Here is a 21,966-nt window from a genome sequence, read left to right on the forward strand (position 1 = left end):
TGTGAGCAATATTGTTTAATTTTATCCTCAGCCCTTCTCCCCAGAGCCTAAGAAGAGAAGCGATCTCCTTCCTGCAGGCTCTGATTCTGGGCTCAGCCAGCCCTGCTCCTCTCTCTCTGCACTTTCTTCCTGTGCCCTTTTTATCAGTCTTCGGCTGAAGGGCTAATTAATCCTTTAGCTCACCCAGCCTGCTATTCAGATTAGCTAATTGTATTTCATTCCCCAGTGTAGCCTGATCTATAGCTTATGTATTAATTTTAATTGATTACTTAAGAATTTCCAGCTATCACTTTTGAGGGTTGACAGGTTCTTTTCCCAAGATCAGCCTAGTATTATTCAAATTATTATATATCTGGGATCAAATGTGCACAATTTCAACACTCATACTATAAAGCTCATCTATATCTACAAGTCATGTATTAATACATTTAGCACAGTCATACTCTAACCAGCAAGGTAGATAGAGGTAATACAAAATGTACATCTGAATATCCATACTCACACCATCCCTTGCAGAACTACCTGAAATGTTAGCCATTATCTTCCTCATCACCATCACCAGTGTCCATCATTCTGGCACTTTCCAAGGACTACATTTCTCTTTCCTCCCATCCACAGGCTGGGATGTTACTTTTATAATATGTTACATTGATGCCATTTTATCTAATGCATATTCAGAAGGTTCCCCCTCCACTTAAAAAGGTGAACATTAAGTCATGTTCCTGTTCTGTATGCTGTGCCTCCAGCTCCATGAACTAGTTCATCATTGTGTCTTCCTGCTGAAGGGCTCAATCCTAACAAGCCCTAAGGAACCCACAATGCTCCTTGTTCTCCTGGTTCAAACCACTGGTACAGGAGAATGTCTCTGCTGCTCTTGGTGAAGTTGTGGAGGACGGCATACTCCTGCCACACATTGATCAGCAAGCACCCTGGTGTGATTAGCAAGCCAGGCAGCTGCTCTTGGAGCAGAATCCATATTCACTTGGACTGGTCTGTAAAGTTTGCATTGGAAAGAAGTTCTGGTGTGGTCAGAGTAGCTCACTATTATCAGGGGAAATTGGGGAGACAGGAGCTTGTATATAGTGGGTAAGGGTCAGGCAGAAAAAAAAAGTTCATTGCATTGCGGGAATAGGAGTGGAGAATTCATACTCGAGACTCTTTACCACATCCACACTCCCACTGTTGAGTATGGGGCCATGTTATAGCCTGAAGCATGTACTTATCCACTTCCCTCAGGGCATGCTTGCTTACTTGCTCTCTACTCACCTCTGACACATGCTTCTGCAGGTTTACATATGGACAGTAAGGGGATTATGGCAAACCACACACATGGACACATGTGCAGTTGCTAGTGTAGATGTACCTTTCAGACTGTGCTTCTTATATTCAAGCAGTGAACGCAATCAGACGTTGGTGATTGTTGGTGTATAGTTCCCACACACAAACACACACTCCAGTAGTATTTTTGTGTTGGAACAATGGCACAGAAAAAAAAAATGGAGCCACAATCTTGTAGTCTTAATTTAAAAGGAAGTTGCTCGGCTTGCTTTTTCACTTTATAAAATAATGAGATATGTTCCTCATTTAAATTCGGAAGAACGAAAGAGTTAAATAATATTCAACAGACCTTCTTCATGACAAATTCTAAAGAAACTGCAGAAAAGTCTAACTTGTTTTGATTTTACGTTGGCCTGAACTCTGGATTCATGCTGTTTCCTTCATCCACAGTAACCTCACAACACCTCTGTGACATCTATTTATGTCCATCTGCTACCCATTAACACCCAGTTAAGCTGCCCACCTGCAGTGGCTTTATCCTGTGAAAATTGCCTTCATGGCTTTTTAACCCTCTATTAGCCTGTTTCATTTTGTAGGTACAAAAAAGAAAAAGTCATTCTGATTTAGAAATCTTCCAGATTAGTTTTTTGCAATAAGAAAATGTTATGTAGTGTTAGGAGGAATATAGGAAATGGGGTACAACATACATTTTTATTATTTATAAAGAATTATGATTATAAAAATGTAAAAAGGAACATATAATTGAATTTTTAGCTTTTCCACAAAAAGAATGAGACTCTCCTGTTCCCAAATGTCTGATTAATTGTGGTGCGAATATAATCAAAATGATTAAGTTTAATTCTTCATAGTATATGGTTTTAGAGTTAAAACTAGACAAGACAAATAAAAGTTCAAATTCAGGAACTAATCAGTCAAAGTAGAAAGTAGTAGAAATTCAGAGACAAGACAGTAACACTCTAGAACTAGAAATAATTGTCACCTTCACCTTGAAACACCTTGATTGATCAATCTTTCAACCATCATATAGATTGCGCCTATCACAACACATCTTCCATTCTTCTCATGTCCTGGCCTTCCTTCTCTATGTGCTGCCATGTCTTTTCATGATAAAAATCTTTCCATCTTTTTGGAGGTTGGCCAAGTGGTCATTTCAGTTCCTGTGGGTACCACTCAGTGACAGCTGCAGTCCATTAATTGTCAGTCAGCCTTGCTATATGCCCAGCCCATCACATTTTAACTATGCCTACTCTCAAAATGAGTCCCTGCCACTCCACTCTGCTGTCTGATCACTTCATGGGGACTCAGTCACGGATTGAAATTACCAGAATTTTCTTTCCATTGCCCTTTCCATGACAGATAGTTGTTGTCCTCTGTCTTAGTCAGCGCCCATGTTCGCTGCCATACAACATTTCTGGCAGTACTGTTGAGTTTGGGATGGCCGTGTTGCCTTGTCAATTTTTCCTCAGAGGACATCCTTGTGGAATTGAATGTACACCAGCCTACTTTCTTTCTTTGCAAGAGTTCACCTTCCTGATCATTGTGCATGTTAATTTCATGGCCCAAACAGATATATTGGTCAATTTCTTTTATTTGTGCTTTTGGCTTTTGGCAAGGTGTTAGACTGAACAAATTTCATCTTGGAATGGTTAATTTTCAGTCTGACCTGGCTGCTTTTTGTGCTGAGTTCTCACAGCATTTTCTGTAGTTTGATAGCATTTTCGGTGATAAACACAATATTGTCTGTGAATCTGAGATGGTTTAATAATTGTAAAATGAAATAATATATTTTTAAAAAATCTGTTAGCAAAATTGAATAGAGTTTATCTTCATGTTACTTAGCAAAAATTATGTGCATTTCAGCAATCAGTAGTATACATTCATCTCTTTTTGGCTTACATTGTTCTTATGTAGGGCCTGATTTAAAGCCAACTGAAATCCAGGGGAGTCTTTCTATGGACTTCAATGGGATTTGAATCAGGTCTTTAGAGTTATCAGCATATGCTTTTGTCACAATCAGTACAACACTTCATAAAAACTTATTTATTAAGGAGAGTTTAAAGAATAGATATGCCTGTAAGAGAAAAATATGCATAGGTCATACCATGGCAAAGTGACAGCAATTTTTTCTGCAGATTCACAAAGAGAACCCAGCACTTTTAATGCAAAACTCAGAGGCAAAAACAGAATTTATTTTCTCAAGCCTCAAGTCTCCCATCCATCCACACAAGACACACTTATGTTAGTATTGGGCACTAGTAGAATACAAACCATGTTCAGTAAAATATGCCCTTCAGAATTACTTTCTCTCTTTCTGACGTTAATATTCTTTTTCATCACAAAGTTATGTAGAACACAATATAGTAGAATGCACTTAATTGGGACACGATGGTGTACAGTCTTTCATTTGCATTAAGAGTAATCCTTAATTAAGAAAATATACTATTTTAATAGTACTGTTGTTGAGGTAGCTACAGAGTCTGGTACTGCAGTTTGCACCACTGTGATTTTGAATGGTTTTGAAGGTTTGTGATGGATGAAAATTTATCTTCCCCTGCCTTCTTAAAGAACTGGATTACTCAAGAGATTAGTGGGAATTATGAATCCTTTCTGATCTAGTTCTCTCTTATTCAAATCCAACATAGACCATAGTTCATTATTATCAGATAGCTATGCTTTGCAGTGGTGTATGTGCAATGGCTCAGTTGCTTAGAGGACAGGCATTCAAACCACCATTGCTACCAGACTTCACAGTTGCTGAGGTCCTTGTCACAAGTGCTCAAATAACATGGCAATCAGTACTGTATGGAAACCTAAAGAGACAAACTTGGTCCTAATCCTGCAAAGATTTATGCACATGCTTAACTTTGCACACTCTGAGTAGTCCCATCGAGTAATAGGGCTACTCAGAATGCGTGAGTTGAGTATGTACATATACCTTTGCAGATTGGGGTAACAGCTAGAGGCAAGCCACAGCCTGAGTTTAGTTCATAGACACTAAGCTGTCCTCATAATTCCCAGAAGTGGTCGCCCTAAGTCAGGATTCAGAGCATATTTTAGAGAATTATGAGAAGCTTGTATTGCAAATGACATTAACAAATGACATCCATCTTACATTTACACCAAAAAATTACAGAGGATTACAGTCTCCAGGGCTATCAATGTGAAGCATTAACAAGCTAGAATTTGTAAATAATGTTAGAATTGGTTTGGTAGACTTAATTTTTGGGGGAGGGGCAGATTCTCCAATGGCCAATTTATACCAGTTAAGAATCCTGGTGTATTTTTAATACTACTACTTAAACAGCACTATAGACACATACATATATAACATTTAGACATTTTCCATTTTATTGTGTTCTAATATACGTAGCTTGGATTTATTCGGGCCTGATCCTGTACCCACTGGAAACAAATGACAAAATCACATTGATTTCATTGAGAGAGGGACCGGGCCTTCAGTCATACATGTAACATAATAGTTTAGAACCCAGATGCTGGTTAACAAACATTAAGAACAGTAACACATTTAAATATCAAAAAATATCAATTTAAAATTGATTAAGACTTTTTCAAGAACCTTATTGAGACTCCTACACTGATATGAAATGTTGGCAAGTGTGTTTTCAGAAGTGAAGGAGGTGAGTTAGCAAAAATAAAAGAATAGAAAAGTAAAGCGTTATATTTTAATTGAAGCAGAGGAACAGAGAGGATTGTGAAACTAGAAAGAATTATCAGCTCTTTGGATATTTTCTCAAATTATTCAAAGTGAAAAGACAGATCATATTTTTAAAATACACATTTGTCTTCCAAGTACCCTCATAGTAAGATGGTGAGAGTCTTCACAATATTCTATAAATTTCATTCTTGACTTTTATACTTATAAGTACTTCTAATAAATTGTTTGGGCAGGTTTGTTAAAAAAAATTTAGAAATTACATCCAATGTGAGTGGTCATGTACTTGACATGCTTGGTAAGCAAATTCTAAAATATCAAAATTCAGTATGTCACTTTAAAATAATCAGTAAAATAGTGAGAACTGATTTTGTAGAAAAACCAAGATTTTATTTTTTGAGTGTTTTTTTCATTTTGTGTTGGAACAACATTCATGTATATTATTATGATTTATCACAAGACATTAAAAAATTATAATTTTTGAATAAGTCGCAATAATCCACTAAAGAGAGTCTTATCAATACTTTATTACAAAAAGTTTCTGATTGCCGATTACATTAGATCAGTTTTAGGCTGGTATAATGCTGTTAATTTATAATGGTTTAAATTCAATTGACTGGTGAATCAGGCCCTGTCATAACCTTAGTCCCAGATTTGGACCTTAGCGTCCAAAATATGGGGGTTAGCATGAAAACCTCCAAGCTTAGCTACCAGCTTGGACTTGGTACTTGCTGCCACCACCCAAAAAATTAGAGTGTTTGGGGGCACTCTGGTCCCCCTGAAAAACCTTCCCTGGGGACCCCAAGACCCAAATCCCTTGAGTCTCACAACAAAGGGAAATAATCCTTTTTCCCTTCCCCCTCCATGTGCTCCTGGAGAGATCCAGACCAAGCTCTGTGAAACTACACAGAGTGACTCCCCTCTCTGTTCCCAATCCTGGAACCAAAAAGTACTTTCCTCTTCACCCAGATGGAATGCAAAAATCAGCTAGCAAATCCAACACACAGATCTCCCCCCCTGATTTCTTCCTCCCACCAATTCCCTGGTGAGTACAGACTCATTTCCCTGAAATTTCCCAGTAAAGAAAAACTCCAACAGGTCTTAAAAGAAAGCTTTAATATAAAAAGAAAGAAAAAATACATACAAATGGTCTCTCTGTATTAAGGTGACACAATACAGGGTCAATTGCTTAAAATAATATTGAATAAACAGCCTTATTTCAAAAAGAATACAAATCAAAGCACTCCAGCACTTATATTCATGCATACCAAAAGAAAAGAAACCATATAACTTACTATCTGATCTCTTTGTCCTTACACTTAGAAACAGAAGACTAGAAAGTAGAAACTACTTCTCCAAAGCTCAGAGAAAGCAGGCAGACAGAAAACAAAGACTCAGACACAAACTTCCCTCCACCCAGAGTTGAAAAAAATCTGGTTTCCTGATTGGTCCTTTGGTCAGGTGCTTCAGGTGGAAGAGACATTAACCCTTAGCTATCTGTTTATGACAGGCCCACAGTTTTTATTGACAGTAGTTCCAAAGTGATACCTAACATAAACTTCAATCAACCTCAAAGTCATCCAACCGGATTTTTTTCTCCAGAATACAGAGTTGGTCTTTCATTCCACAAAGGGAAAGATACAAAGTTTGTTATAGAAGTAAAACAAAAAGCTAGTTTGAAATTCTACAGATTAATACTATGAAAAAACATTGTGCTGAATGAAGTCCAGTCCTGGAGGATTTTTCCAGATAAATTAATATTAAAAATAAGAGAGTTTAGGAGTTAAAGGCTTCTGTACTCTCTATACTCTAATTTGTTACCCAGGAACTAAAGCTAAATAGAAGCAAAATTGGATGTTTGTTTGATAGGATAAATAGTACTTTATATAGCGTTTGTTTAGCATTTAATACATGTGTGCTCCTGCATTTTGTAGGAAGATTATTTATGAACCGTTCAAAGACCACATAATACATGGGCTAGTGGAATTAACAAGACTATAATTCTATCCAGAGCTTCTAATGATAAAATAACTGGTGAGAGGGAAGATTGAAAAATTTATGTTGTCAGATTGAAAAGTTTATATTGCTATTCAAACTTAAAGATGAATAATCACCATTTTCCTTTACAATACTATGGTGAGTTTTCCATTTATTTCACACCGCCTACCCCACCCCCACCCCCCCATCATCCGGCCACAGAAAGTCATTATGAAACTCACGAAAGAGCAGTTCAATTAACAAATTCCTTCAACTCCTTTCCTGATATAAATAAAAGAGAATATAAGTTGGTTGCTTCTTTAATCTTATCCTCATAAGGATAGTGATCATGATGCAGATTCAAAAAGAGACATAGGAAGTTGAGGATCTCAGCCTAAGTGCCAAAAAAGTTGAGTGTGGTAAAGATTAGTACTGCAACACCTAACTTTCACTGAAGTTTATAGGAGCTAAGCACTAAATACTTAAGGATCTGAGCCCTTAGTGACTCAATGGAATTCAGAAACACTGAGTTAGGTGTTTAGGTTCTTTGAGTGATTGCTCATGTGCAGTCCAATAGGTGTGTGCACGCATTGCATGCATGATCATCAGAAAGTTTTTCCCCTATCAGTACCTGTCGGGGTTGGCTGTGGGAGCCCTCTGGAGTGATGCCTTCATGGTGGTGTATATAGGTCCCTGCTGACCCGCCACCTGCTCAGTTCCTTCTTACCACCAGTGACGGTCATTGGAACAGCTCAACCTCTTGCACTCAGAAGTGCCTACCTAGTGATTCCCCTTTTCTTAGTTGTAAATAGCTTCATAGAGTTAAAGTTACAGTAGGTTGTAGTTTTATAGTTAGTTAAGCTTACTTTGGGGGACCCCCTAGTTTTCCCCAGGGACCAGGACATGCCTCGGTCATACAGATTTAAGGCATGTGAGAGGTGTACAAAACCTATGCCCAGAGGTGATTCACATGCTGCTTGTCTTAAGTGCCTAGGAGAAGGTCATCAGACAGACAAGTGCTCAGTTTGCAGGAGCTTTAGACCCAGGACTAAGAGAGAGAGCGGGACTATCATTTGAAGCTCCTCTTAATGGAGTCAGCCCTCCAACCTCAGCTGGTACCGGAAACTGCATTGGCATCATCAGTGCGCAGCACCCCATCTCGGTGCAGGAGCAGCACCAAACACAGTCCTCAGTATCACATAAGAAGAAGTTAGACAGGGTTCATTTCCCCATAAAGAAACCATGAGGGGATTCCAGCGAGGTCCGTTCCATGTCAGGACACCCATGGACTGGCACTCAAGACCTGGCACTGCTGAATCCAGCCCCAACTGGAGGTCCGTCAAGACTGGTGCTGGTGGGCCTCCTGACTTGGGAGAAATTGAAGACCTCAATCACCCCTCCACACCGGATATCTTCAAGACAACACAAAACATTATTGCCATGATGGACCCGCAGATGAGAACACCAGTACCGCTCCAGACGTCGGCCCAAGTTCAAGCACCGTCAGTGGCACAGATGACTGCACTGTCTACAGCATCCATGGTGGTGCTGCACATGGCACCATCTCTGGCACCCTTTGCGGCACCAATGGTGGCACTGGCCCCTGTTCACCATCGGGGCAAGCACCACTCTTTATTGCCTGGTATGGCTCCCTGGATCCACTGGGCTCCACTTCGCCATGGTTGGGCTCAAAGTACTCTTCCAAGTTGGAAGCTGAGTCATCTATCTCCTGATGCAGACAGTACCACTCATGGTCTCGGCACCGCAGAGTTGTGGACTCGTCAGCATCGAAGGTATCCTGGCCACCAAAGTGGCTTGGCTCAGTACAGTGGCACTTTTGGTCTCCTTGGGCCTATCATCAGGCTCAGGAACAAGGCTCCAGGGCCATATCGGTGGCATCCACACTCCATGCTTTCTCCTCAGCAACTTCAGTGTCATTCCATGCCCCCAGGGCTCTGGAGGACACCCCACAGGACAAGGATTCTGGGCCTTCACACCCAGGCACAGCATCCGAGCCAGCATCACCAGTGGTACTGGAACCACCTCCAGTCATGGGATAGACTTACGCACCTGACCCAGCCTCTAAGGAGCCAAAAGTTCAGAAAGATCCTATCCCACGGGCCGACTCCTCCTCCTTGCAGGACACCAGGGGGCACCAGGACCTTCTTAGCATGGTGGCCTTAAACCTAAACCTCCAAGCGGAAGAGTTAACAGAGTCAGACACAATAGTGGACATCCTTGCCCCGGAGGGTCCATCTAACATGCCCTTGCCCCTGATAAGCACTATCAGGAACACCACTAAGTGTTCTGACAGACCCCAGCCTCAAAACCACCCACTGCTAAAGGAGTGGATAGAAGGTACTTTGTGCCGCAGAAAGAGTATAAACCCCTATTCACCCACCCCCAACTGGGGACTCTAGTGGTTGATGCGGCAAATCATAAGAAGCGGCGGAGCAGCCAGGTCCCATTCCAAAGTCACGGGATGCTAAGAAGCTGGATCTTTTCAGCTGAAAGGTTTACTTGACTGAAAGGCTCCAGCTTTGAGTTGCCAACTAGCAAGTGGTACTCAGCTGCTATTGCTTTCAATTCCTGGAGCGTGTTGACAAAGTTTCAGGAGTTGCTCCCAGCTGACTCATGCAAGGAGTTTAATGCAATTCTAGAGGAGGGCAGGGTGGTCTCAAGAACCTCCCTCCAGGCTGTGTTAGACTTGGCAGATTCGGCGGCTCAGACTATGGCCACCACCATTTCAATGAGATGCAGCGCGTGGCTGCAGGTGTCAGGGATACCACCAGAGATCCAGAACACCATCCAGAACCTGCCCTTTGACTATGCGGGCTTGTTTGCCAAAAATACGGACTCTCGCTTGCACAGTGTTAAGGACTCGCGGGAGAACCTAAGGTCTTTGGGGATCCACAATCCTGCACCTCAGAGAAAGCCATTCAAGGCTCATTCCCCTTCCAGAGTCTACTCTGGGACCCTGAGGAGGAACTCATCCAGGAGAAGGGGCAGGAACAACAGGAGGCGCCCATAGCAGTCCTCCTCAGGCCAAGGCCAGGATTCTTCCAAATAGCCTCTGGCCAGAAGCCTAACTTTTGAAGGTGTGCCTGAGGATAGTGCACCAGTACCAAGCTTGGATCCTTACCTCCCAACCTTTGTGAGTCAACTGTCCCATTTCTACCATGCTTGGTCCCAGATAACATCAGATCACTGGGTTCTGAGCATGGTGGACATGGGATATTCTCTCCAATTCTGTTCCCTCCTTCCCCATCTCTCTCCAGGGACCCTTCTCATGAGCAACTCCTCCTGCAGGAGGTGCAATCTCTCCTCACTCTAGGGACGATGGAGGAGGTTCCTCATCCCCAAGGCCAAGGGTGGGCTCTGGACTATCCTGGATCTGCAAGACCTCAACACATTCATAAACAAAGTGAAGTTTTGCATGATCTCCCTGGCCTCCATCATTACTTCCCTGGATCCGGGGGACTGGTATGCTGTCCTTGACTTGAAAGATGCATACTTTCATATCTCCATTATCCCATCCCACAGATGGTTTCTTCACTTTGTGGTCAGTGGCCAGCAGTATCAGTTCAGGGTGCTTCTGTTTGGGCTTTCAGTGGCCCCCCTGAGTCTTCACAGAATCTATGGTGGTCATGGCAACCTTCCTCCGCAAACGTCAGGTGCAAGTTTTCCCGAACCTGGCACCCTTCAAGGCACAGATGGTGGCACGACTGGGGCAAGGCCACGATGTTACCGCATCACTCCCTATCAACTTTGGGGGAGGGGTGTGGAGGGGAGAGAATACAGAAGAGCAGAGTATTGAACCAAACTTTGCCATCATGTCTGCCATCCCAATTGTGTCCTGGGACCCCAGACATTATTCTTCCTAATCCTGAAAGATGTCCTAACCAGATCAGCTCGGAGAGAGAGATCCACCCCAACCAGCTCCAACTGAATCCCAAACACCAGTAAGACATTTATTATCTATTTTTGAGAGCACCAAAGAGACTGTCAAACAACAGTATTTTTTCCTTCTAAAACTCTCTCAGTTAAAGGAAAGGGAGCAAGAAATGTTGTTCAGCTGAAAGCCTTACTTAATATTTTACATTTCAAATGCTTTTACTATTTTTCCTTCTTTTTGGTATCTTTACCAAAAGTTTTAAAGGATTTGAATAGTGGGTTTGCCATTGTACTAAGCAGGCGATATCTCTGTATACCAAACTATAGACCTTGTTTAACCATGTTGAATAGTGAGTGGATTATGTTAACACCTTAGTCCCATGTATTCCATCTAAATTAATAAAACAGTCCTAAGCTCTGCCCCTCTCAAGTAGCTAGGTATCTATGTCCAGGCTGGAAGGAGGTGCCTATCTCTGCTTGGAATCCACAGCTGGAATCTCTTTGCTGGAATCAGGTGCCTAAGCTGCTGCTTGAAAGCACAGCAGCAGCACATGCCTATCTTCACATTAAAAAAGCCTATGATTGTAGGGGAAAGACAAGGAGAATAACACTGACTCAGTTTTTCCCCTTAGGAACTCACAAAGGTTCTGGAAGATCCTATGGCAGTTCAACTCCACTTACATCCCAGGAAGCAAAGGGATTCAAATATGATTTTTTCACCTCTCAGAAAAGTGCCCTATCCAGTATCCAGCCCTATCCAGAATAATTTTTGTGGTGGTGCTGGCCTGATGTATATTTATTTTTTTATACAAAGTGGAAGAGTTTCAATGGGAGAAATTGAGGGAGACCCACATCTGAATATTCCATAGTCCAATGGAAATTTATTTTCTCATTATGTTTATAAGAAAAGATAATATTAAATATCTATATATATCTATATATCTATATATCGATATGAGTGTACCAAATGCTGTTTTATTGAAATATTAAATATGTACCCTAGAGAAATCAAAAACAAAGGGCACTTCTTCACTAGCAACGTTAAAGCGCTGGGCGTGGCAGCACTGCCGCAGCAGTACTTTAACATGGCTATGTCGTCATGGCATAGCGGCTATAAAAATCCCACCTCCACCAGAGGCTTAGCTACCAGTGCTAGGAGCGCAGCTACCAGTGCTGGGGCACTGTCCGCACTGGCACTTTATAGCACTGAAACTTGCAGCGCTCAAGAGGGTGTTTTTTTCACACCCCTGAGCAAGGAAGTTGCAGTGCTGTAAAATGGCAGTGTAGACAAGCCCAAAGTGTTAGTCTACATAGCTTTCTACAGATCTATAAAATTGAAACATATTTTCATAGTTCATTAATGAATTAATGTTATGCTCATAATTATTTTGTTCAACTGTTGCTAAGGTCATTTATGACCTATACACCTAAATCACTAAATCACTTTAATAAATCACTTAGGCATTGCAATGGTGAGTGGAGAATCTAGGCCTTATCCTTTACCTTGGTGAGCTGAAACTAGAGGCGCAAAAGGACTTAGGTGTCTAATTTCCGCTTTAGGTGCCTGAATCAGAGAATAAGGCCCCACTGGGATTCACAAAACACTGGCTCAACTGCCCCACAATTCCTGTAGACATCTAAACTTGCTTGGCACTACATTTTTACTGTGAAAGTTCCCTCGGCACCTATGTTTCTACCTATGAGCATGCACACTACTGTCGCACATCAGGAAAAGGATGCCTAAGCCCCAGAGCGATTCATGAAGTGGGTGAAGTTAGGATTTCCTCTGCATAACTCACCTCATCTGGTAAGTATGCTGCAACCTTGTCTACCAGATCAGGTCCCCAAAGGTGAATTTGCCCAAATAGGCCAAGAAGAAGAAGCTCTCTCATAATTTTTAGCCCAATGGCTATGGGAGATCCAGCTTCACTTCTTATTGGTTTTCTAGATGCTTTGGTTTATTTGTAACAAAGAGTCCTGTGGCACCTTACAAACTAATGGATGTATTGGAGCATAAGCTTTCGTGGGTGAATACGAACTTAGTCAGACACATGCATCTGATGAAGCGGGTATTCATCCACGAAACTTTATGCTCCAATACATCCGTTAGTCCATAAGGTGCCACAGGACTCTTTGTTGCTTTTTACAGATCCAGACTAATATGGCTACCCCTTTCATATTTGGTTTATTTGTGAATCTAGCCTGTTGACCCACAAAATGATATCTGAACATTAGAAGCAGCTTGTCAATAGAGAGATTTTTTCCACCAAAAATGAAGTTATTCATACTCACCATAATGAGAGCAAAACCCAAACAGTCATAGTTATTCTGACTAATAGTTAGTAAATCAAGCAAAGAGTCCTGTGTCACCTTATAGACTAACAGATGTTTTGGAGCATGAGCCTTCGTGAGTGAATACCCACTTCGTTGGATGCATGTAGTGGAAATTTCCAAGGGCAGGTATATATATGCAAGCAAGAAGGAGGCTAGAGATAACGAGGTTAGTTCAATCAGGGAGGATGAGGCCCTCTTCTAGCAGCTGGGATGTGAAAACCAAGAGAGGAGAAACTGGTTTTGTAGTTGGCAAGCCATTCACAGTCTTTGTTTAATCCTGAGCTGATGGTGTCAAATTTGCAGATGAACTGAAGCTCAGCAGTTTCTCTTTGAACTCTGGTCTTGAAGTTTTTTTGCTGCAGGATAGCCACCTTAAGGTCTGCTATTGTGTGGCCAGGGAGCTGGAAATGTTCTCCTACAGGTTTTTGTATATTGCCATTCCTAATATCTGATGTGTGTCCATTTATCCTTTTCCGTAGAGACTGTCCAGTTTGGCCAATATACGTAGCAGAGGGGCATTGCTGGCATATGATGGCATATATTACATTGGTGGACATGCAGGTGAATGAACTGGTGATGGTGTGGCTGATCTAGTTATGTCCTGTGATGGTGTCGCTGGTGTAGATATGTGGGCAGAGGTGGCATTGAGGTTAGTTGCATGGATTGTAGATCTCTGATGATGAGTTGGAGGGGTTTGAGCTGGGGACTGTATGTGATTGCCAATGGAGTCCTGTTGGTTTCTTTCTTGGGTTTGTCTTGCAGTAGGAGTACCACACGGGAAGAGGGTAGGTTTAGAAGATAAAATAAAAAAAGAGCAAGTAAAAAATCACTTAGAAAAGTTAGATGCCTGCAAGTCACCAGGGCCTGATGAAATGCATCCTAGAATACTCAAGGAGTTAATAGAAGAGGTATCTGAGCCTCTAGCTATTATCTTTGGGAAATCATGGGAGATGGGGGAGATTCCAGAAGTTTGGAAGGGGGCAAATATAGTGCCCATCTATAAAAAGGGAAATAAAAACAACCCGGGAAACTACAGACCAGTTAGTTTAACTTCTGTGCCAGGGAAGATAATGGAGCAGGTAATCAAAGAAATCATCTGCAAACACTTGGAAGGTGCTAAGGTGATAGGGAATAGCCAGCATGGATTTGTAAAGAACAAATCATGTCAAACTAATCTGATAGCTTTCTTTGATAGGATAACGAGCCTTGTGGATAAGGGAGAAGCGGTGGATGTGATATACCTAGACTTTAGTAAGGCATTTGATATGGTCTCGCATGATATTCTTATAGATAAACTAGGAAAGTACAATTTAGATGGGGCTACTATAAGGTGGGTGCATAACTGGCTGGATAACCGTACTCAGAGAGTAGTTGTTAATGGCTCCCAATCCTGCTGGAAAGGTATAACAAGTGGGGTTCCGCAGGGGTCTGTTTTGGGACCGGTTCTGTTCAATATCTTCATCAACGATTTAGATGTTAGCATAGAAAGTACGCTTATTAAGTTTGCGGACAATACCAAACTGGGAGGGATTGCAACTGCTTTGGAGGACAGGGTCAAAATTCAAAATGATCTGGACCAATTGGAGAAATGGTCTGAGATAAACAGGATGAAGTTCAATAAAGATAAATGCAAAGTGCTCCACCTAGAAAGGAACAATCAGTTTCACACATACAGAATGGGAAGAGACTGTCTAGGAAGGAGTATGGCAGAAAGAGGTCAAGAGGTCATAGTAGACCACAAGCTTAATATGAGTCAACAGTGTGATACTGTTGCAAAAAAAGCAAATGTGATTCTGGGATGCATTAACAGGTGTGTTGTAAACAAGACACGAGAAGTCATTCTTCCACTTTACTCTGCGCTGGTTAGGCCTCAACTGGAGTATTGTGTCCAGTTCTGGGCACCGCATTTCAAGAAAGATGTGGAGAAATTGGAGAGGGTCCAGAGAAGAGCAACGAGAATGATTAAAGGTCTTGAGAACATGACCTGTGAAGGAAGGCTGAAGGAATTGGGTTTGTTTAGTTTGGAAAAGAGAAGACTGAGAGGGGACATGATAGCAGTTTTCAGGTATCTAAAAGGGTGTCATCAGGAGGAGGGAGAAAACTTATTCACCTTAGCCTCCAATGATAGAACAAGAAGCAATGGGCTTAAACTGCAGCAAGGGAGATTTAGGTTGGACATTAGGAAAAAGTTCCTAACTGTCAGGATAGTTAAACACTGGAATAAATTGCCTAGGGAGGTTGTGAAATCTCCCTCTCTGGAGATATTTAAGAGTAGGTTAGATAAATGTCTATCAGGGATGGTCTAGACAGTATTTGGTTCTGCCATGAGGGCAGGGGACAGGACTCGATGACCTCTCGAGGTCCCTTCCAGTCCTAGAGTCTGAGTCTATGAGGAGGCTTCTGGGTACACGTCTGGCTCTGTTGATCTGTTTCCTTATTTCCTCATGCGGGTATTGTAGTTTTGAGAATGCTTGGTGGAGATTTTATAGGTGTTGGTCTCTGTCTGAGGGGTTAGAGCAGATGCAGTTGTACCTCAGTGCTTGGTTGTAGACAATGGATAGTGTGGTGTGCCCGGGATGGAAGCTGGAGGCATGAAGGTAGGCATAGTGGTCGGTAGGTTTTTGGTATAGGATAGTGTTAATGTGACCATCACTTATTTGCACCGTGGTGTCTAGGAAGAGCACCACCCATGTAGAATGGTCAGTGCTGAAATTGATGGTGGGGTGGAAGCTGTTGAAATCGTGGTGGAATTTTTCCAGAGTCTCTTTCCCTTGGGTCCCAATGATGAAGATGTCATCAATGTAGCGTAGGTAGAGAAGGGGCATGAGTGGACGAGAGCTGATGAAGCATTGTTCCAGGTCGGCCATAAAAATAATGGCATATTGTGGGGCCATGCGGGTGCCCATAGCGGTGCCACTGATCTGGAGATATATACTGTCGTCAAATTTGAAATAGTTGTGTGTGAGAATAAAGGCACAGAGCTCAGCAACCAGTTGTGCTGTGGCATCATGAGGGATACTGTTCTTGACAGCTTGTATTCCATCTGTGTGGGGGATGTTTGTGTAGAGAGCCTCTACATCCATGGTGGCTAGGATGGTGTTTTCTGGAAGGTCACCAATGCATGTAGTGTCCTCAGGAAATCACTGGTGTCAGAGATAGCTGGGAGTGCTGCTGGCATAGGGTCTGAGGAGAGAGTCCACATATCCAGACAGTTCTTCAGTGAGAGTGCAAAAATCTCCACCAACCATCCTCAAAACTACAATACCCACACGAGGAAATAAGGAAACAGAACAACAGAGCCAGACGTGTACCCAGAAGCCTCCTACTGCAAGACAATCCCAAGAAAGAAACCAACAGGGCTCCACTGGCCATCACATACAGTCCCCAGCTAAAACTCCTCCAACGCATCATCAGGGATCTACAACCCATCCTGGACAATGATCCCACACTTTCACAGGCCTTGGGTGGCAGGCCAGTCCTCGCCCACAGACAACCTGCCAACCTGAAGCATATTCTCACCAGTAACTGCACACCGCACCATAGTAACTCTAACTCAGGAACCAATCTATGCAACAAACCTCAATGCCAACTCTGCCCACATATCAACACCATCACAGGACCTAACCAGATCAGCCACACCATCACCGGTTCATTCACCTGCACATCCACAAATGTAATATATGACATCATATGCCAGCAATGCCCCTCTGCTATGTACATCGGCCAGACTGGACAGTATCTATGGAAAAGGATAAATGGACACACATCAGATATTAGGAATGGCAATATACAAAAACCTGTAGGAGAACACTTCAACCTCCCTGGCCACACAATAGCGGATCTCAAGGTGGCCATCCTGCAGCAAAAAAACTTCAGGACCAGAGTTCAAAGAGAAACTACTGAGCTTCGGTTTATCTGCAAATTTGACACCATCAGCTCAGGATTAAACAAAGACTGTGAATGGCTTGCCAGCTACAAAACTAGTTTCTCCTCCCTTGGTTTTCACATCCCAGCTGCTAGAAGAGGGCCTCATCCTCCCTGATTTAACTAACCTCGTTATCTCTAGCCTCCTTCTTGCTTGCATATATATACCTGCCCCTGGAAATTTCCACTACATGCATCCAACGAAGTGGGTATTCACTCACGAAAGCTCATGCTCCAAAACGTCTGTTAATCTATAATGTACCACAGGACTCTTTGCTGCTTTTACAGATCCAGACTAACACGGCTACCCCTCTGATACTTAGTAAATCACGACACACAAAAGTCATAGTTACAATGAATTTTTTTTTCTAATTTTTGGCAATTGTAACCTAAGAAAGGGAGTTGGAGCACTGCAAAATAATTGTATTGGTTTTATCTGTTTGATTGTAGAGGGGGAATAAGGTTTTGAGAATCTTTCTGGGATAAGGTCATTTGGGCACCTTACCTGTGAAAATTTACATACTGTCTAATATTTAGTATTCATGTAAAATTAGCCTTAACTCCGAATTTCCTAGTTTGTAATTTTTTTAAAAAACTGTCATGTTATTGAAAGGAAATCAACATTCAAGGCACTGATCTGTGCCTGCAGCAGTAACTTTATCTTAACCAGGATTTTTTATGCAAGATTCACACAAGTATCCCATTAGAAATGTTCATGCAGATATCTCAAAAGACTTTTGATGTTACCCAATCAGGGAGGAAAAGAAATTTTATTTCAGTATAAGAAAAGAATGCTCATTATATTTTCACATCACTCTCAAGAGGTATACTTTATAGATACTAAGGGAATTACATCCATAATATTATGTTTTGTTTTTCCCTGCTTCTCCTATCACAGAGCTAAGCACACTTATTCTGTAACTGGTCCTACATTCTGCCAGGAGACTGTGGGACAAATTCAAAACTTGTGCAATTCTATTGTTCTCAGTAAACTTGCACCTATTTACACCATCTGAATATTACCTATCATCCTAAAAAATAAAGAGAAATTAATGTATTTGGCCAAATCCCATTAGTGGGTCCGGAAGCAATTTTACTAGTGCATCATTAAGTTACATGATTTAATCAAGGATTTGTAGAGAGTTTAAACCTGTATCTGTAGACGATAATGACATTGACAGGAGTGGGAGTACAATCAGGCCCTAAAGAAGAAAACTATTACATTTTTACCTGGATCATGCCTGAAAGTGTTCTAAAGAAATTCAGGACCACTAACTGGGGAAAGATACATAGCCCTAAATACACACACAAAACCAAAAATCCACTATACTGAAATACGACGAGCATATAGGTGTTCACACATTTCGTTGATACCTAATGGCCAGTGTGCAGGCTTAGTATCAGAGGGGTAGCTGTGTTAATCTGGATCTGTAAAAACCGCAAAGAATCCTGTGGCACCTTATAGACTAACAGACGTTTTGGAGCATGAGCTTTCGTGGGTGAATACATCTGACGAAGTGGGTATTCACCCACGAAAGCTCATGCTCCAAAACGTCTGTTAGTCTATAAAGTGCCACAGGATTCTTTGCTGCTTGTTCAGGCTTACTAAGAAATTCTTGTTGTTCTTGAGTGTGAAGATTTTGAAGCAAGTATATAGCTATTACCATTTTTGATATCTTGGAAAATGCTTTCCAAGTGACAGATTCCAGCACACAACTGCCATCTTGTCAGTTTTTGCTTTCCGTTCCATCTTTTGTCTTTTCTCCCTAAGCATACTTTTCTCCTTAATGGATTTTGCATTTACATTGATTGGCCCCATGTCAATCCAATAAAGTTTTTCATATTTAGAAGAGCATCTGTATTATCTCAGCTCCTCCAAATTTTCTCTACATACCTATTGTTATTGGAAAGAGAATGAAACCAATTCCTCCTAGATCCAACACCATCATTTTTTCTTACACCTACATACATGACAATAAGGAGTCTTAAAAGTTTAATTTCCAGATGATTTAGTCATCAATATTAGAGATTTACAGAATGAGGGGTGGTCTGGATTTTTCAAAATTTCAAGAGCTCTTTTTTCTCTAAGCAATATTATCATGTATTCCAAAATTAAACCTGGAAACAGACATTATGCCCTCATGCTTCATTTTTTTCTTTAAAGTTTAGTCAGTTATATTCCACATACAAATTCTTGAATGGTGTCACAAGAACAGAAGAATAGCCATACTGTGTCAAACTCATGGTCCATCTAGCCCAGTATCCCATTTTCCAACAGTTGCCAATGTCAGATGCTTCAAAGTTTGTGAATAGAACAGGGCAATTGTCAAGTGATCCATCTTTTGTCATCTGGTCCCAGTACCTGGCACTTAGAGGCTTAGGGTCACCCAGAGCAAGTTGGCTATAGTCATTGATTGACCTATCTCCTCGTGAACTTCTAATTCTTTTTTAACCCTATTATAGTTTTGGCCTTCACAACCTCTTCTGCCAAGATGTTCCACTGGTTGACTACGCATTGTGTGAAGAATTACTTCCTTTTGTTTGTTTTAAACCTGCCTTCCTATTAATTTCATTGAGTGACCTCTGGTTCTTGTGTTATGTGAAGGGTAAATAAACTTCCTTATTCACTTTCGCCACACCATTTATGATTGTATAGACCTCTAGTATAAGCCTACTTAGTCATCTCGTTTCCAGGCTGAACAGGTCCCAGTCTTTTTAATCTCATCCTCAAATGGACGCTATTCCATGCCTTTGATCCTTTTGTTTCCCTTTTCTGCCTCTTATCCATTTAGAATATATCTTTTTTAGATTGGGGGCAACTACAACTGCACTCAGTATGTCAAGGCATGGGCAGAGCATGAAATTTATACAGTGATATTATGATATTCACTGTCTTATTAGCTGTCCTTTCCTATTGGTTTCCCAACATTCTTTTAACCTTTTTGACTGCTGCACTGCACACCGAGCAGATGTTTTCAGAGAATTACTCCACAATGACTCCAAGATCTCTTTCTTGAATGGTAACAGCTAACTGAAAACCCCATCATTTTGTATGTATAGTTAGGATTATATATTCCAATATGCTGTAATTTTCATTTAGCAACATTGAATTTCATCTGTCATTTGTTGCCCGGTCACCAACTTTTATCATACCAAAAACAGTACTGGTATTGTTGCATTTGAGGATCTAAAAGTGCTTTCTAGCTATTAATTAATTATGCCTATCCTGTGAGGTAGATGAGTGATATAGAAGGGTCACTTCACCCAACATTGAAATGTAGCCACCTGGGGTGTGGGACTCAGCAACTGTTTAACAGTGCACACTAACATAGTTTAAGATAGAGATTGAAGAAGGATACTACATCTAATTGCAACTGCAGGGGGGATTTTGTAGACAGAAAGCAATTATCTGAACTGGAATTTATGGCCAAGATATAAAGAGTAAAATTCTCTCTTTCAAAAAGAGAAAAAGTGGGGTCTTTAATGACCACAGGTGATCTAATGTTCTGTTTTATATATCTTCTGAGAGACAGCACTTCCAGTAGCACAAGGCCTTTTAATGCCATGAAGTAGCAATTGTTCAGTTCTTTACTCTGAGGTAAGAATACCATTTTTAGAGTCGTAATCATCATCATCATCATCATTTCCTGTAACATCCAAATGCTCCATCTAGGTCTCCCATGCAAGTGAACCCATGGATTCAATGTAAAGTTTATTCTATTCAGATTGTTATTCCAGAGTCATCACTTAGCATCTGAGCACCTTTTAGAAATGTAAAAACAATGTGACTCACAGCTGTGATGTGTGAGTCTCTCTCATTTTCTTTTCACTCCAATGGGAAAGTTATGAGAGGTTTTTAAAAAGATATTTGTATATATTGTTGTCATAAACAGATAGTTAAGGGTTAATGTCTCTTTTACCTGTAAAGGGTTAACAAACAGGGAACCAAACACCTGACCAGAGGACCAATCAGTAAACAAGATACTTTCAAATCTCGGTGGAGGGAAGCCTTTGTTTGTGTTTTTTGGGTTTGGCTTTGTTCTCTCTGGGTCCTGGAAGGGACTAGACGTGCAGCCAGGTTTCTTGCTAATCTCTCTGCTACAGTCTCTTATATATTCAGAATAGTGAATATTAAGGAAGAAGTGGTTATAGTCTTTTTAATTGGTTTTCTTTATTTGCAAATGTATATCTGGCTGGTAGAGTTTTAATGTGTATTTGGCTGGAAGTATTTTAAATTGTATTTCTGCTGGAGGAGGCTTTTTCTCCAGTTTTCATAATCTGACAGACCCTGTAACTTTTACCATCTAAATTGCAGAGATAATTTTTACTCTTTTTCTTTCTTTTTATTAAAAGTTTTGTATTTAAGACCTGTCTGATTTTTCCCCTTGTTGAGTATCAAGGGAATTGAGTCTGTACTTAACAGAGAGGGAGGGGAGAAAGGGGAATCCCTTTGTTTTAGATTCACGGAGCTTGAATCTGTATTGCCTCTGGGTGAAGGAGAAAGGGGACGGAGGGGAAGGGACATTCCTCCCTGTTTTAAGATTCAAGGAGTTTGAATCACGGTAATCTTCCAGGGTAACCCAGGGAGGGAAATCCTAGGAGAGGCAACGGTGAGGAAAGGGGTTTACTTTCCTTGTGTTAAGATCCAGGGGGTCTGGGTCTTGGGGGTCCCCAGGGAAGGTTTTGGGGGAACCAGAATGTATCAGGCACTGGAATTCCTGATTGGTGGCAGCTTATCAGACCTAAGCAGGTAATTAAGCTTAGAGGAATTCATGCTGGTACCCCAACTTTTGGACTCTAAGTTTCAGATTGGGGAAAGATACTATGACAATTGTTATGCCTACTGTGCTAGGTGTGTATTAGAG

This window comes from Gopherus evgoodei, chromosome 1, assembly GCF_007399415.2.
Source record: "Gopherus evgoodei ecotype Sinaloan lineage chromosome 1, rGopEvg1_v1.p, whole genome shotgun sequence".
In the NCBI taxonomy this organism is placed as follows: Eukaryota; Metazoa; Chordata; order Testudines; family Testudinidae; genus Gopherus; species Gopherus evgoodei.